The sequence below is a fragment of the Hyla sarda genome, chromosome 4, assembly GCF_029499605.1.
Source record: "Hyla sarda isolate aHylSar1 chromosome 4, aHylSar1.hap1, whole genome shotgun sequence".
Taxonomy (NCBI): domain Eukaryota; kingdom Metazoa; phylum Chordata; class Amphibia; order Anura; family Hylidae; genus Hyla; species Hyla sarda.
In genome coordinates this window covers 38,025,834-38,043,200 of record NC_079192.1, presented here as the reverse complement: position 1 = coordinate 38,043,200, position 17,367 = coordinate 38,025,834, and the positions used below count along the sequence as shown (strand labels likewise).

Here is a 17,367-nt window from a genome sequence, read left to right as displayed (position 1 = left end):
GTTGTCCTTTATACTTTAATAGCTCGGATATTTACGCATGTGGCGATACCAAATATGTTTATTAAAAATGTTTTTTACACTTTTTGGGGGTAAAATGGGGAAAAACTGACAATTTAGATTTTTATTGGGGGAGGGATTTTTCACATTTTTTAAAAACGTTTTTTAACTTTTATTTTGACACTTTAATATTCCCCATAGGGGACTATTTATCGTAATAATTTGATTGCTAATACTGTTCAATGCCATGCATAGGACATAGCACTGATCAGTGTTATCGGTCATCTTCTGCTCTGGTCTGCTCAATCTCAGACCAGAGCAGAAGACCCGTGGAAGGCAGCGGAGGCAGGTGAGGGGACCTCCGTCTGCCGTTCTGGATGATCGGATCACCACGTTATCACACAAGATCACGGCATCTGAGGGGTTAATGGCGGACATATGCGCAATCGCGAATGTCTGCCATTACTGATGGGTCCCTGCCACGGATACCTGCCGTGCATGGCCCGAGCATTGCTCCGATGCTTGCTGTTATGTATAGGAAGTAAATTTACGTCCTGGTGTGTTAAGTACCACCTCACCAGGACGTACATTTACGTTGTGCATCGTTAAGGGGTTAAACATGTGTCCTGCAACCTTTAACTCACTGTTGACATACAGTGTTTGCAGCCTCTTGCTGTGTGTGCTAAGACTCCATACCTGTGCACTTCACTGTTGGGGGGGGGGGGGGGGTCACGCCTGGCTGTGTGCTCCTCACAAGGACCCCTGTCTCCCCCTTTACAGCCACCTTGCTTTCTTCTGGAGAGAGCTCAGGCTATTATGTTTCCATTCCTTATATTCAGACTTATATCCAGACTTCTGCTCATTAATTAGGCACCTGATGAGCTTCTTTGCTAGCTCACCTAGGATAAAGGTCTTGGAAAAACACCCTTTCATTGCCCTAAAACTTGCCTCAGTGTCACTATATATATATATATATATATATATATATATATATATATATATGTATATAAAAATATCCAGAAGACAGCAGCACACAAGGGTATTCGTGTCAAAAAGGTGGAAGTTTATTCCATTAATCCAGTGAACAAAATGCGAGCAACGTTTCTGTGACCTCACGTCACCGTTATCAAGCTCGTGAGGTCACAGAAACGTTGCTCGCATTTTGTTCACTGGATTAATGGAATAAACTTCCACCTTTTTGACACGAAAACTTCCTTTTTGACACGAATACCCTTGTGTGCTGCTGTCTTCTGGATTTTTATGTTAGCGGATCCCCTGACCCGGGTTCCCACACAGCTTGCACCTTATCTCTACTTTGTTTCGCTTTTTGGTTGTGCTGCTCTCCTGGAATTCTATATATATATATATATATATATATATATATATATAAATATGTAGATATATTATATAATAACATGAGGAATTAAAAAGAAAAGCATATAGAGAAGTTTATGGGGCAAAAAGGACAAAAAAACGTACCCAAAATTTTTTTTAAACTGATATAACCTTTCTGACTGCCGAGCAGAAATCTTTACACAACAATTAGTTTCAGCCTATTGTAAGCTCAAAGGCCATGGTGGACAGTGCAAATTTATATAAATACTATCTGAGTACCCGGCGTTGCCCGGTTTTTCCTTCCTAATCCTTGTTGGGGAGGAAAATCAACAAAGGAGGAAGCTTTTGACTTCAAATCCCATCCCCATATATTGTTGTCATATCCCAACCCCATATCCCGTCCTCATATCCCGTCCTCATGCCCCGACTTCCTATCCCGACCTCCTATCCAGTCCTCCTATCCCGTCCTCCTATCCCGTCCTCCTATCTCGACCTCCTATCTCGACTTCCTATCCCGATCTCCTATCCCGATCTCCTATCCCGTCCTCCTATCCTATCCTCCTATCCCGACCTCCTATCCCATCCTCCTATCCCGACCTCCTATCCCGATCTCCTATCCCGACCTCCTATCCCACCCTCCTATCCCGTCCTCCTATCCCATCCTCCTATCCCATCCTCCTATCTCGACCTCGTATCCCATCCTCCTATCTCAACCTCCTATCCCGACCTCATATCCCGACCTCCTATCCCGACCTCCTATCATATCCTCCTATCCCGTCCTCCTATCCCATACTCCTATCCCATCCTCCTATCTCGACCTCCTATCCCGATCTCCTATCCCGTCCCCTTATCCTGTCCTCCTATCCCGACCTCCTATCCCGACCTCCTATCCCGTCCTCCTATCTCGACCTCATATCCTGACCTCCTATCCCGTCCTCATATCCCAACCTCCTAACTCAACCTCCTATCCCGACCATCCCGTTCTCCTATCTTGACCTCCTATCTCCACCTCCTATCTCCACCTCCCATCCTGTCCTCATATCCCGACCTGTAATATGTGTACCAGGTATTGAAATATCTCCAGCCGTACAGAAGTTATGTGAGAACATACATTTCCCATTGATTTGCATGGGACTTTAAACAAAAACCCTGACCCTCACAAATGGGGGTAGTTAAGGGTTAAATTAACTATCATATATTTTAAGTGGACATATAAGTAACATGTGACCAAGTATTATCGAAATTTCTCCAGCCGTTTGGAAGTTATGCAGTGACCTATATTTCCCATAGACTTGTATAGGACTTTAAACATAAACCCCGTTCCTGAAAAAATGGGGGTGAGTAAGGGTTAAATTGCCTATAATATGTTTGTTGTTGAGATATAAGTAACATGTGGCCAAGTTTCATGTTAATATCTTTAGCCATGTGGAAGTTTTTGTGGAATATACATACAAACACACACATTGAGTTTTATATATATATATATATATATATATATATATATATATACACTAGCTGAGTACCCGGCGTTGCTCGGTTTTTCCTTCCTCATCCTTGTTGGGGAGGAAAATCAACAATAGAGGAAGCTTTTGACTTCATATACCGTCCTCATATATTGTTGTCATATCCCAACCCCATATCCCGTCCTCTTACCTCGAACTCCTATCCCGACCTCCTATCCAGTCCTCCTATCCTGACCGCCTATCCCGTCCTCCTATCCTGTTCTCCTATCTCGTCCTCCTATCCCAACCTGCTATCTCGACCTCCTATCCCGTCCTCATTTCCCGACCTCCTATCCCGTCCTCCTATCCCGTTCTCCTATCCCGACCTCCTTTCTCGTTCTCCTATCCCGTCCTCCTATCCCGTCCTCATATCCCGACCTCCTATCCCATCCTCATATCCCGACCTCCTATGCCGTCCTCCTATCTCGACCTCCTATCCCATCCTCCTATCCCGTCCTCCTTTCTCGACCTCCTATCTCGACCTCCTAACTCGACCTCCTATCTCGACCTCCTATCCCGACCTCCTATCCCGACCATCCCGTCCTCCTATCTCGACCTCCTATCCCATCCTCCTATCCCGTCCTCCTTTCTCGACCTCCTATCCCATCCTCCTATCCCGTCCTCCTTTCTCGACCTCCTATCTCGACCTCCTATCTCGACCTCCCATCCCGTCCTCATATCCCGACCTTTAATATGTGTACCAGGTATTGAAATATGTCCAGCCATACGGAACATACATTTCCCATTGATTTGCTTGGGACATTAAACAAAAACCCCGACCCTCACAAATGGGGGTAGTTAAGGGTTAAATTAACTGTCCTATATTTTAAGTGGACATATACGTAACATGTGACCAAGTATTATCGAAATATCTCCAGCCGTTTGGAAGTTGTGCAGTAACATATATTTCCCATTGACTTGTATGGGACTTTAAACATAAACCCCGCCCCTGGCAAATGGGGGTGAGTAAGGGTTAAATAACCTATCCTATGTTTATTGTTGACATATAAGCAAAATAAAGGGAGTATATCACCACAGGCCGGGGGGGGGGGGGGGGGGTAAACAACTCGCTCCACGCGTTCCGCCGCTCACTACAGCAGCTTCATCTGATGAAGCTGCTGTAGTGAGCGGCGGAACGCGTGGAGCGAGTTGTTTACCCCCCCCCCCCCCGGCCTGTGGTGATATACTCCCTTTATTTTGCTATGGTTGCTACTTGCCCTGCCTTTGTTTGTATCGGCACCTGCACATTGCTTTAAGGTTTTTTACATTGTACTAGTACACTTTATTGACTGTTTGGGCATATCTAGTATAGTGGTACTATATTTTCCTTATAAGCTTGCACTTGCACTTTACATCTTTTTTCTCCCCCTTTTTTTTGTTGCTATAGGCCACGACCTGTGTCATAGTAGCAACTTTGTGCATACAGGCAGGTTTGTGGTTGTTTTTGTGTATTCTAGTATATCTTCATACCACATTATTATTGGAGCAGGGCCGAGGGGGGTGGGGGTGTGGTATCACTTTCCCTAACCCATGTGTCATTTCTGTTTTAAATGGTTTTAATTATATGTGTTTTCTTGGGTCTTTGTGATAATTTGTGTATAATAAACATTCATTATATATGATCATGTTTTATGGTGTGCAATAATTCATGGCCACTAGCTTTTTCTCCCTTTTTTCTAGACATTTGTATTAGTGGTCCTTTTTTTGCACCCAGGTATATTTATTGGCGGTGCCCGTTGTTTTTCTTTCTTGCATATTATGTCTATCCCTATCTTATATGAAGGGTAACCTTATGTCTATCCCTTATCTTATATGAAGGATATCTTTATGCCTATCCTATATGAAGGATAGCCTTATGCCTATCCCTATCTTATAGGAAGGATAGCCTTATGCCTATCCCTATCTTATAGGAAGGATAGCCTTATGCCTATCCCTATCTTATATAAAGGATATATTTATGCCTATCCCTTTCTTATATGAAGGATAGACTTATCTCTATCCCTATCTTATCTGAATGACTGTCCTTATCTTATATGAAGGATATCCTTATGCCTATCCCTATCCTATATGAAGGATAGCGGTATGTCTAACCCTATCATATATGAAGGATAGCCTTATGTCTATCCCTATCTTATATGAAGGGTAACCTTATGCCTATCCCTATTATATATGAAGGGTAGCCTTATGCCTATCCACTAGCTTATAGGAAGGATAGCCTTATGCCTATCCCTAGCTTATATAAAGGATATACTTATGCCTATCCCTTTCTTATATGAAGGATAGACTTATGTCTATCCCTATCTTATATGAATGACTGTCCCTATCTTATATGAAGGATATCCTTATGCCTATCCCTATCCTATATGAAGGATAGCGGTATGCCTAACCCTATCTTATATGAAGGATAGTCTTATGTCTATCCCTATCTTATACAAAGGATAGACTTATGCCTATGCCTATCTCATATGAAGGATGCCTTATGTCTATCCCTATCTTATATAAATGCCTGTCCCTATATTATATGAAGGAAAGCCTTATGCCTATCCCTATCTTATATGAAGGATAGCCTTATATCTATCCCTATCTTATATGAAGGATAGCCTTATGTCTATCCCTATCTTATATGAATGCCTGTCCCTATCTTATATGAAGAATAGCCTTATGTCTATTCCTATCTTATATGAAGGATAGCCTCATGCCTATCCCTATCTTACATGAAGGATAGCCTTATGCCTATCCCTATCTTATATAAAGGGTAGACTTATGCCTATCCCTATCTTATATGAAGAATAGCCTTATGCCTATCTCTATCCCTATCTTATATGAAGGATAACCTTATGCCTATCCCCATGTTATATGAAGGATAGCCTTATGCCTATCCCTATCTTATATGAAGGATAGCCTTATGCCTATCCCCATCTATATATATATAAAACTAAGCTGAAACCGTCCAGTTTTTGTCGGGTTATTTCGGCGCAGAGTGTCTGTGACATGTCTGCGCCAGTCTGCGCCTGAAAAATCCGACAAACTAAACATTGCACTGTGAATTGCCGAAAAAGGGGCGTGGTCTGTCGCAAAGGGAGCGTGGCCGGTTGACAAGGGGGCGTGGTTTCACAACCCGACTGATTTACTAATGAATTCACAGAAAATCCTGTGGATAATTGACTGGAAATTTCCACCTAGAAAAAGCTGGTTAGAAAATGTTCCCGACTTTTCCCCATAGTAAATAGAGAGGAATCCTGCAAGTCTGAAACAACATTTCCCACTAGTAAAAACCCGACACTCTTAGTAAATGAGGCCCAACGTGTGTATGTGTATGTGTATATGTATGTATGTATGTTCCAGCATCACTTCCAAACGGCTAAAGATATTAACATGAAACTTGGTCACATGTTACTTATATGTCAACAACAAACATAGGATAGGTAATTTAACTAGAGATGAGCGAATTTACAGTAAATTCATTTCGTCACGAACTTCTCGGCTCGGCAGTTGATGACTTATCCTGCATAAATTAGTTCAGCTTTCAGGTGCTCCCGTGGGCTGGAAAAGGTGGATACAGTCCTAGGGGACTCTTTCCTAGGTCTGTATCCACCTTTTCCAGCCCACCGGAGCACCTGAAAGCTGAACTAATTTATGCAGGATAAGTCATCAACTGCCGAGCCGAGAAGTTCGTGATGAATCGAATTTACTGTAAATTCGCTCATCTCTAAATTTAACCCTTACTCACCCCCATTTGTGAGAGTCGAGGTTTTTATTTAAAGTCCCATACAAGTCTATGGGAAATATATGTTATATGCAAACAGCTGGAGATATTTCGATAATACTTGGTCACATGTTACTTATATGTCCACTAAAAATATAGGAGAGTTAATTTAACCCTAACCTACCCCCATTTGTGAGGGTCAGGGTTTTTGTAGTCCAATGCAAAGCAATGGGAAAAGTATGTTCCAGCATAACTTCCATACGGCTGGAGATATTTCGATAATACTTGGTCACATGTTACTTATACATTTTTATTTGACATATAATAGTTAAATTAACCCCTAACCTACCCCCATATGTGAAGGATGGGGTTTTTGTTTCAAGTCCCATGCAAGTATATAGAACTTCTGGTACTTTATTCCACAAGCTCCGCTCTGCATCCCCTGGTGAATGTGTCAGTCCGGCTGGCAAGCCACACCCTCCCTGCATGCCATTCCCCATCTTGCCCACCCTTTAAGCCTTTTATTTTCAGTTTACAATATCTGCATCACAACTCAGCCCCACATGAGGACGGGATATGAGGATTAGAAATGGGGATTAGATATAAGAACAGGATATGAGGATGGTATATAAGGATGGGATATGAGGACGGGATATGAGGATGGGAAATGAGGATGGGATATGAGGACGGGCTATGAGGATGGGATATGAGGAGGGGCTATGAGGACGGGATATGAGGATGGGATATGAGGTTGGGATATGGCGTCGGGATATGGGGTTGGGATATAGGGACGGGACATGAGGTCAAGATATGAGGTCGAGATATGACTGAGGACAGGATATGAGGTTAGAATGTGAGGAGGGGATTTGGGGTTGGGATATGAGGAGGGGATATGGGGAAAGGATTTAAGGACGGCATATGAGGACAAAAGCTTCCTCAAGGATAAGTTAGGAAAAACCGGGGAGCGCCAGGTACTCAGCTAGTCTTTTTATAAAAGATAGACTTATACCTATCCCTATCTTATATTAAGGATAGCCTTATGTCTATCCAAAGAATGCGTAAACCCTTTCACTGTATTTGCAGCTACCACTTCTACAGGAAGTTAATCCATACATCCAACACTCTCTCAGTAAAGTAATACTTCCTGATATTACCTTTGTCCATCTAATGTAAAATAATGTCCTTAATAATTGGACATGTTCTGGCAATATGTTCCCTTTAACAGTTAAGTTCATTTAATTTCATTATGTAAAAGTCATCTACTTGGACATGAAATTTTATATGATGATGCCATGTAGATAAAAATGGTGACCATAAAATTACAGTGTATATAGAGAGACCATCACAAGTAAAATTCTGATGTTACTATACAGTATATTTGTAGAATCTGACACCTTCTCAAGGTGAAAATCTGATGTGCACTGTGATTTAATGTGCTAGGCCCGATGGATTGTTGGATTATCCTTATTAGTTAGGAACTAATGCATCAAGAGCTTTACGTACAGCTTGTTGTGGGGGAGTTAGACAGTTTTCTTAATTGCTTTTTATGGAAAAAGTGTTCTTCAAAAAACATTTCAGTAATGCACCGTCTCTAAAGCCTCTGAATATTTCTTGCCTGGGATGACTCACATTATAACTGCACTGAATTGAGGACATAGGGGGTATTCAGTGTAATGATGATGTAATGTTCCAAATGTGTACTATCACTCAAAGCTGGCCGTTGATGCACAAAAGCCGTCCAATATGACCGATCTGCTCAGATTACCAATTGATAAAACAAAATAATCATAACCAACTATGGGAAATCAGTTCCAGTGGTGGGAAAACGTAATTTAATATTTACCTTTTGCATAAGGTTATTATCAAGAAAATTAGCAGATAATAATTTTATTTGTAGTGCAGAGCAAGATTTATAGTGAAGTTTGCTTTTTATGTTGTTTGAGGGGTATGTATATTTCTGCAAGCATTTGATACTGCTCCAATTTATTTTTGTTAAAAAGGAAGCAAACGGTGTTGATGAAAAATCTTCCCCTGCTTTATGCATGCTTCTGTATAAACTAGGGATGTCCCGATACCATTTTTAAGTCCGAGTCCGAGTACCGATACTTTAATTCTTGTACTCGCTGATACCAAGTACGAGTACTTATATTTTAAAGGGAATCTGACACCAGGGTGACGCGGTTTCTGGCGCTGTTTACCGTATGATATGTGGTCCTTGTTGTGTACAATGGAGGGGGCTGCTGTAGTATGAGCCAAGATTTCTCTCTTCTCCTTTGGACAGAACAGGGAATTTGCATTGGCGGTGAGACCGATGACCACATGGTGAGCAGCGGTAGAAACCGGGTCACCTGCTCTATCTACCTATAAATTCAAGTTAGTGCAGGTGACTCTGCTGTAAGATTGTCTCTAATAGTAGGTAGTATCCCCTTGCAGACATTAGTAGCAGCCCCCCTTGTAGACAGCAGCCCCCCTGTAGACAGCAGCCCCCTGTAGACATAAGTAGCAGCCCCCCTGTAGACCACAGCCCCCCTTTAGACAGTGGGCCCCCATTTAAACAGCAGCAGCCCCCTATTAGATAGCAGTAGGGCCCCCCCCCTATTAGACAGCAGTAGGGCCCCCCACTATTAGACAGCAGCAGGGCCCCCCCTTTAGACAGCATCAGGGCCCCCCCTTTTAGACAGCAGCAGGGCCACCCCTTTAGACAGCAGCAGGCCCCCCACTTTAGACAGCAGCAGCCCCCCCCTTTAGACAGCAGCAGCCCCCCCCCCCCCCCCGTTTAGACAGCAGCAGGGTGCTCCCTTCCTGTTTAGACAGCAGCAGGCCCCCCCCGCTTAGACTTTAGTAGCAGCCCCCTCCTTGCCTCTGTCGGGTGCTGGTGCTGCCGCTCTGTTGCCCCATACTCCCATCCTCCGGTCCGCATCGTGTCGTCCTATGGAGGAGTATGTGACATACACGTCACTCTGCTTCCTGCGTATCGTTACGCTGGGCGCAGGGGAGGAGGTGGAGTGACGTGTGTGTCACATGCTCCTCCATGGAACACTATGATGCGGACCGGAGGACAGGAGAACGGGGCAGCAGAGCGGCACCAGGTATGGGGCATGGTATCGGGGACATTAAACGAGTCCCCGATTCCATGCAAATGGCTAGTATCGGCCCCGATACCAATACCAGTATCGGGACATCCCTAGTATAAACCATGTATGCATTCTTATTCTACTATATTAATTTATACTATGTTATCCTCTATCCCCAGCTGCCGGATGCCCCCGCGATCTCCGTCACGTCATCCGGTGCACGGAGCGAACTCTGCTCTGTGCTGGATGACTGGCGATCACAGCCGCCATGCCCCCTCCATTCATGTCTATGGGAGGAGGCTGTGTACTAGGTGTCACTGCCCCTCCCATAGAAAAAAATGGAGGGGTGTTCTGCGTGATGTCACGATCACGGAAGCCCATAGCTTCCGTGGCCATAACGCCTTAGCACCGGCACAGAGATCGTGCAGGGTCTCAGCGGCTGGGTTCTCCACAATTAGACATGTTATCCCCTATCCTTTGGATAGGGGATAACATATCTTGCGGCGGAGTACCCCTTTAAACCTGCATGGCAGCTTTATACATAAACCTGTAGGAGATTTTTAATCAAGTATGTGTGTTGTCTGAGACGGCAGTAACATATGACTGTTTAGTAACAGACCTGATTAAAAATCTTCCTGTGTTTTCATGGTTACAGACTACAAACAAACACTGTGTAGTCTGAACCTGCTGTCATGTGTTACTAATCTCTGTCTTTAAATTAGTAATAGAAGAGAGAGTGGAGTAACACATCACAGTAGGATCAGACTACGCAGCGTTTGTTTGTAGTCTGTAACCATGGCAACACATAGTTGGAAATTGTTAAGATGTTAAGTAGGAAATTGTTAAGATGCTTTACAAAGTTGCCTTATATTTTATTTCAGATGCATTAGAATAAGGATAACATTTTATAAATTTGGTCTTACATTTCTGCGGAATCTGTAGGCGCTATATAAATAAATAAATACATTTCTTCTCAACATTCTCACTTCCATTTTTGTGTTACATCCCTATCTGCACCGATTCGGCGTGTAAGTATAGTGGAAGTTTAGTCGGCCAAACACGACATATTCAGAGTCTGTTAAATTGTTGGGTATTCAGATTGGAAACTATTGTATATTTTTAGTAGACACTAAAAAATATCATTAACCACTTAAGGACCTAGGGCGTATGGATACGCCTTGACATCCTGGTACTTAAGGACCCAGGGCATATCCATACACCCGTGGGAATTTCGGTCCCCGCCGCGCGCCGGGCGGGGACCGGGCCTGGGTGACTGCTGATATCAATCAGCAGGCACCCCGTGCAAATGCCCAGGGGGGTCATCAGATCTAATCCCCCCCGTCGGCGATCGGCGCAAATCGCAAGTGAATTCACACTTGCGATTTGCGCCGATTCCGGGTCATACGGGTCTATTGTGAACCGGTGACCCGGAATAGAAGGGGGTTCGCAGTTGTCTAAGATACCCACGATCCCCCTGTAGGCATAGGAGTGAGGTGGCAGGGTTGCCACCCCTCCTATCCCTGCTATTGGTCTGCTATTGATCGTCAGAGACGACGACCAATAGCAGACCGGGGGCAGGGGGGTTAACTTTCGTTTTCCCCGTCCTGCCCACCCACAATAGGCGGGGCAGAACGGGGAACCGAAGGGGACCGGGCGCCGACGTCCACTTACCCGTCCGGAGGCTGCGGCGACGTTGATCGGCGGGCGGCGTCACGTGCGTCTGAAGAGGATGGCTGCCGGGATCCTACGGAAGCCGGTAAGTTGATCTGGAGGGCTACAGTCTGAGACCGTGGTCCCTAACTGTAGCCCTCCAGATGTTGCAAAACTACAACTCCCATTATGCCCAGACAGCTGTTTGGGCATGCTGGAATATGTAGTTTTGCAACAGCTGGAGGGCTGCAGTTTGAGACCACTATACAGATGTTGCAAAACTACAACTCCTAGCATGCCCACATAGCTGTTTGCTGTCTGGGCTTGCTGGGAGTTGTAGTTTTGCAACATCTGGAGGTCCACAGTTTGGAGATCACTGTGCAGTGGTCTAAAAACTGTAGCTCTCCATATGTTGCAAAACTGCAATTCCCAGCATGCCCAGAAAGCAAACAGCTGTCTCGGCATGCTGGGAGTTGAAGTTGGGTACCTCCAGCTGTTGCATAACTACATCTCCCAGCATGCCCTTCGGTGATTAGTAAATACTGGGAGTTGTAGTTTTGCAACAACTGGAGGCACACTGGTTGGAAAATATTGAGTTAGGTAACAGAACCTAACTGAAGGTTTTCCAACCAGTGTGCCTCCAGCTGTTGCAAAAGTACAACTCCCAGCATGCACGGTCTGTCAGTACATGCTGGGAGTTGTACTTTTGAAACAGCTGGAGGTTTGCCCCCCCATGTGAACGTACAGGGTACATTCACACAGGCAGGTTTACAGTAAATTTCCTGCTTCAAGTTTGAGCTGCGGCAAATTTTTTGCCGCAGCGCAAACTCCTAGCGGTAAATTCACCATAACACGCCAGTGCGAATGTCCCGTAAAAACACTACACTACACTACACTAACACATAATAAAGTGTAAAACACAACATATACACCCCTTACACTGTCCCCCCCCAATTAACAATTTAAAACGTCTTGTACGGCAGGGTTTCCAAAACGGAGCCTCCAGCTGTTGCAAAACAACAACTCCCAGCATTTCTGGACAGCCAATGCTGGGAGTTTAGCAACAGCTGGAGGCACCCTGTTTGGGAATCACTGACGTAGAATACCCCTATGTCCACCCCTATGCAATCCCTAATTTAGTCCTCAAATGCGCATGGTGCTCTCTTACTTCGGAGCCCTGTCGTATTTCAAGGAAACAGTTTAGGGCCATATATGGGGTATCGCCGTACTCGGGAAAAATTGCACTACAAATTTTGGGGGTCTTTTTTTCCTTTTACCGCTTGTGAAAGGAAACGTTGGGGGCTACACCAGCCTGTTAGTGTAAAAAAATAAAAAAATTTACACTAACATGCTGGTGTTGCCCCATACTTTTTATTTCCACAAGCAGTAAAAGGAAAAAAAGACCCCCAAAATTTGTAACGCAATTTCTCCTGAGTACGGAAATACCCCAGATGTGGGCATAAAATGCTCTGCGGCCGCAATAACAAGGCTCAGGAGTGAGAGCGCACCATGTACATTTGAGGCCTAAATTGGTGATTTGCACAGGGGTGGCTGATTTTACAGCGGTTCTGACAAACGGAAAAAAATATAGTGTAGGGTATAGTGAGTCTGAACACCCCACAGGAGTTTGACGGATTTTCATTCAAGTTGGATGGGAAAATGAAAAAAATTTTATTTTTTCACTAAAATGCTGGTGTTACCCTAAATTTTTCATTTTCACAAGGGAAAATAGGAAAAAAGCCCCCCCCCCAAAATTTGTAACCCCATCTCTTCTGAGTAAGAACATACCCCATATGTGAATTTAAAGTGCTCTGCGGGCGAACTACAATGCTCAGAAGAGAAGGAGCGCCATTGGGATTTTGTAGAGAAAATTTGTCCGGAATTGAAGGCCACATGTGTTTACAAAGCCCCCATATTGCCAGAAAAATGGACCCCTGACACATGTGACCCCATTTTGGAAACTACACCCCTCACGTAATGTAATAAGGGGTACATTGAGAATTTACGCCCCACAGGTGTCTGACAGATTTTTCGAACAGTGGTCCGTAAAAATGAAAAATAAAATTTTTCATTTGCACAGCTCACTGTTCCAAAGATCTGTGGGGTGTAAATACTCACTGCACCCCTTATTAAATTCTGTGAGGGGTGTAGTTTCCAAAATGGGGTCACATGTGGGGGGGTCCACTGTTCTGGCACCACGGGGGGCTTTGTAAACGCACATGGCCCCTGTCTACCATTCCAAACTAATTCTCTTTCCAAAAGCTCAATGGCGCTCCTCCTTTTCTGAGCATTGTAGTTCGCCAGCAGAGCATTTTACGTCCTAACATGGGGTATTTCCATACTCAGGAGAAATGGGGTTACAAATTTTGGGGGTCATTTTCTCCTATTACCCCTTGTAAAAATGTAAAAATTAGGGGAAAAACAGCATTTTAGTAAAAAAAAAAAAATTTTTTTTTTCATTTACACATCCAACTTTAACGAAAAGTCGTCAAACACCTGTGGGGTGTTAAGGCTCAGCGGACCCCTTGTTACGTTCCTTGAGGGGTGTAGTTTCCAAAATAGTATGCCATGTGGGTATTTTTTGCTGTTCTGGCACCACAGGGGCTTCCTAAATGCGACATGCCCCCAAAAAAACATTTCAGCAAAAGTTGCTTTCAAAAAGCCAAATGTGACTCCTTCTCTTCTGGGCATTGTAGTTCGCCCGCAAAGCATTTTGCGTCCTAACATGTGGTATTTCCTTACTCAGAAGAGATGGGGTTACAAATTTGGGGGGGCATTTTCTCCCATTACCCTTTGTAAAAATGGTAAATTTTGGAGAAAAACTGCACTTTAGTGAAAATTTTTTTTTTTCATTTACACATCCGACTTTAACAAAAAGTCCTCAAACACCTGTGGGGTGTTAAGGCTCACTGGACCCCTTGTTACGTACCTTGAGGGGTCTAGTTTCCAAAATGGTATGCCATGTCGGGGTTGTCTGCTGTTCTGGCTTCCTAAATGTGACATGCCCCCCAAAAACCATTTCAGCAAAATTCCCTCTCCAAAATCCCATTGTCGCTCCTTCCCTTCTGAGCCCTCTAGTGCACCCGCCGAACACTTGATATACACATATGAGGTATTTCCTTACTCGAGAGAAATTGGGTTACAAATTTTGGGGGGATTTTTCATCTATTTCCCCTTGTAAAAATTCAAAAACTGGGTCTACAAGAACATGCGAGTGTAAAAAATGAAGATTTTGAATTTTCTCCTTCACTTTGCTGCTATTCCTGTGAAACACCTAAAGGGTTAAAACACTTACTGAATGTCATTTTGAATACTTTGAGGGGTGCAGTTTTTTATAATGGGGTCATTTGTGTGGTATTTCTAATATGAAGGCCCTTCAAATTCACTTCAAAACTGAACTGGTCCCTGAAAAATTACGATTTAGAAAATTTTGTGAAAAATTGGAAAATTGCTGCTGAAGCCCTCTTATGTCTTCCAAAAGTAAAAACACGTCAATTTTATGATGCAAACATAAAGTAGACATATTGTATATGTGAATCAACATATAATTTATTTGGAATATCCATTTTCCTTATAAGCAGAGAGCTTCAAATTTTTTCATAAAATTTTGGAATTTTTCACCAAGAAATGATGCAAGTATCGATAAAATTTTACCACTAACATAAAGTAGAATATGTCACGAAAAAACAACGGAATCAGAATGAAAGGTAAAAGCATCCCAGAGTTATTAATGCTTGAAGTGACAGTGGTCAGATGTTCAAAAAATGTCCGGGTCCTTAAGGTATATTTGGGCTGGGTCCTTAAGGGGTTAAAGGGGTACTCCGGTGGAAAACAATTTTTTTTTTTAAATCAACTGGTGCCAGAAAGCTAAACAGATTTGTAAATTACTTCTATTTAAAAATCTTAATCTTTCCAGTACTTATCAGCTGCTGTATGCTACAGTGGAAGTTATTTTCTTTTTGAATTTATTTTCTGTCTGACCACAGTGCTCTTTGCTGACACCTGTGTCCATGTCAGGAACTGTCCAGAGCAGAAGCAAATCCCCATAGCAAACCTATCCTGCTCTGGACAGTTCCTGACAAAGACACAGGTGTCAGCAGAGAGCACTGTGGTCAGACAGAAAATACATTCAAAAAGAAAATCTTCCTCTGTAGTATACAGCAGCTGATAAGTACTGGAATGATTAAGATTTTTAAATAGAAGTAATTTATAAATCTGTTTAACTTTCTGGCACCAGTTGATTTAAAAAAATTGTTTTCCATCGGAGTATACCTTTAATAGAGTTATGTGAAATTAAAAACATGGCTGCTATCTCCTAAGTACAGTGCACATCTTGTTCCTGGGCTGTGTCTGGCATTCAGTTGAATGGGCTGAGCTGCAATAGCAGACCAAGCCCTTGGCCAAGTCTGGTGCATTTTTGAGAATAAACATAAATATTATGTCACTGTCAGAAATACATTTAAAGGTAACACTTTAATCCAATATCAGCTGAACCCACTGCTTTCCGTCAATTGTCCAAAGTATATGGCAGCCTCCCAACTCTCCCCTGACAGATGATATTGGTGAAGAAAAGGTTTGGGTATGTTGGATTTTCACCACCCAACCCCATTTTTATTGGAGAGATAAGCTGACGTCAGAGCTGTCTGGCTGTGGCTATCTCCTGCCTTTTCCATAGAGGAAACACACAAGTTTCTTCTGTTGGCCTGTCGAACTTCCTTTTCCTGTGGAAACGTAAACTAGGAGATCAGCCAGCTCTCTCTCCCTCCCACTATGTGGGAGGGGTTATAGTCAAAGAATGTATAGTGGGAGGGTGATTGAGTTGGCTGACTTCCCAACTAGAGTGTACAGAAGAACAGGAAGTCCATTAGAGGATGTACACTAGATAGGAAGTTGGAATAATGAAAACAACAGGGTAGACAGTTTGCATACAAAGCAGAAGGAAAGCATAAAAGATCACAGAAAGGTAGTAAAATAACCTTATTTACCAATATATGTTCATTTATTTAAAATGGGTTGAAAATAGGTTTCATCATCCGACAACCAGTTTAAGACATTTATGCGTGCCGTAGGTAAGACAGCAGCTGTCTAAAATGTCATTTTACCCAAGGTATTTATTAAATAAATAAGCCATTAGAGATAACGTTTAATGCTCTATGAAATGAAACAGATTAAAAGAGATTTTCATTTCAATACTTCATACTATAATAAAAGAGAATTACTATTAACATATTCTCAGCACATAATTGGTTTGGAGACTAGAGTGCTGGACAATACTGAGGTGCTCTGGGGAGAGGTGATCCTGACCTTACAGCTTATACTGGAAGGTAAGAAGCCAATAAGGAGAACTATTTGACACTAACAGAACTGGAAAAAAACACGAAGAATTAACCATTAACTCTTTAATGATCTGACCTATTTATTTATTTTTTTACATTGACATAGCTGTATAAAGGTTTAATTTTTGCTGGTCGTTCCAATTGCAGCAGTACCAAACGTCCATATTTTGCATATTAAGATCACTTGCTTGCCATGAGGCCACATGGTTTTCTGTTGTCACTGGTTAATTGCATATTAGCTATGCTTGATCAGATACTATAATAAATATTTTATGTACAGAATGTTTGGGCTTGATAAGGATCCACTTCACTTGTACCTTGGGTCGAAACGGTGCCTTTTAACTTGTTCGAACGCTGCTGGAGCAACTACATTTTTTTCACTATGGATTTCTTTAAGGATGTGATACCTCATGTTTAGCTTACATGCATTCCCCCTGGAGACGCAGCTCATGGTAAGCGATACAGTTGCCGAGACACCCGTATGACGCCCAAAAAGTTCAATGTACAGACCTTATTCTGATGAATAGGACTCATGTACGGAACTCACTGGCTGCCGTACAGTTGCCTGGGCAACTGAGCTCCCCCTGTGTGAGCTGCGTCTCTCTGCACCGACCTGGAGGCCAACGCTGGTCTTAAACCCTACCTCTAGGTATACGGAGATAGCAGATCTGGGGGCCATTGTTGTGCCCCCAGCTGCTCTAGTACCCAAGGGTGTGGTAAGAAACTGTACAAAACTCCTCTCTCCAGGGAACTTCATTGTCAGCAAC

At 43.1% G+C, this 17,367-nt stretch overlaps 1 protein-coding gene across 2 annotated transcripts in view; it reads left to right on the top strand.

The window, feature by feature from the left end:
* The window catches only part of PDE4A (phosphodiesterase 4A), a 1,221,221-nt gene that overhangs the window by 359,833 nt on the left and 844,021 nt on the right, over positions 1 to 17,367 (top strand). The gene's annotated exons all lie outside the window — the stretch shown is intronic.